This window comes from Ovis canadensis, chromosome 17 (assembly GCF_042477335.2).
Source record: "Ovis canadensis isolate MfBH-ARS-UI-01 breed Bighorn chromosome 17, ARS-UI_OviCan_v2, whole genome shotgun sequence".
NCBI lineage: Eukaryota > Metazoa > Chordata > Mammalia > Artiodactyla > Bovidae > Ovis > Ovis canadensis.
This window is the reverse complement of record NC_091261.1, coordinates 49,194,729-49,196,181: the sequence shown is the minus strand read 5'-3', so window position 1 is coordinate 49,196,181 and position 1,453 is coordinate 49,194,729. Positions and strand designations below refer to the sequence as shown.

General features: G+C 40.3%; 1 non-coding gene across 1 annotated transcript; it reads right to left on the bottom strand.

Moving 5' to 3' along the window:
• Positions 1 to 898: 898 nt before the first annotated feature.
• On the bottom strand, positions 899 to 1,005 carry LOC138422997 (U6 spliceosomal RNA). Its single transcript, XR_011250104.1, has one exon. It is a non-coding gene; the product is annotated as a U6 spliceosomal RNA (small nuclear RNA).
• Positions 1,006 to 1,453: the final 448 nt, after the last annotated feature.

Genomic DNA, 1,453 nt, shown 5'->3' with positions numbered 1-1,453 from the left:
TGATTCTATGTTGTCATGCCCCAAAGGTGAACTACTCTACTTGTGACAATACAGCAACCTATTGAATCCCATTAAATACATGTACACACTCTATTTTTTTTAATTTTTATTTTTACTTTATTTTACTTTACAATACTGTATTGGTTTTGCCATACATTGACATGAATCCACCACGGGTGTACATGCTTTCCCAAACATGAACCCCCCTCCCACCTCCCTCCCCATAATATCTCTGTGGGTCATCCCCGTGCATCAGCCCCAAGCATCCTGTATCCTGCATCGGACATAGCCTGGCGATTCGTTTCTTACATGATAGTATACATGTTTCAATGCCATTCTCCCAAATCCCACCCTCTCCCTCTCCCTCTGAGTCCAAAAGTCCGTTATACACATCTGTGTCTTTTTTTCTGTCTTGCATACAGGGTCATCATTGCCATCTTTCTAAATTCCATATATATGTGTTAGTATACTGTATTGGTGTTTTTCTTTCTGGCTTACTTCACTCTGTATAATTGACTCCAGTTTCATCCATCTCATTAGAACTGATTCAAATATATTCTTTTTAATGCCTGAGTAATACTCCATTGTGTATATGTACCACAGCTTTCTTATCCATTCATCTGCTGATGGACATCTAGGTTGTTTCCATGTCCTGGCTATTATAAACAGTGCTGTGATGAACACTGGGGTACATTTGTCTCTTTCCATTCTGGTTTCCTTGGTGTGTATGCCCAGCAGTGGGATTGCTGTGTCATAAGGCAGTTCTATTTGCAATTTTTTAAGGAATCTCCACACTGTTCTCCATAGTGGCTGTACTAGTTTGCATTCCCACCAACAGTGTAGGAGGGTTCCCTTTTCTCTACACCCTCTCCAGCATTTATTGCTTGCAGACTTTTGGAAAAATATGGAACGCTTCACAAATTTGCATGTCATCCTTGCTCAGGGGCCATGCTAATCTTCTCTGTATCGTTCCAATTTTACTATATGTGCTGCCGAAGTGAGCACCATGTACATACTCTAAAGTTAAAGTTTAAAAGAAAGAAAATGCATATCATCTTGAGCCAAAAGACTGATGTTTCCTTCAAGTTGTTCAATATCTGGTCTGTCTTCATTGGACAGTATAGCTCAGATAAATGACTTGGCCAAAACTAAAGCTACTCATTGATTTGGAATGAGACTCATATCTCTTGGATCTAATTGCAGGGAACTCAGGAACAGTAATCTCTTAGTTTATCCATTCACTCAAAAAATATTTATGGAGGGCCTAGGAGAGTGAAAAACCTGGCTTAAAGCTCAACATTCAGAAAACGAAGATCATGGCATCTGGAGGCCTGGTGTGCTGCAGTTCATGGGGTCGCAAAGAGTCAGACATGACTGAGCTCCTGAACTGAACTGAACTATTATCTGTAAGGCATGTTGGTAGCATCAGGCAATTTAGCAGTAAATCCAGAAG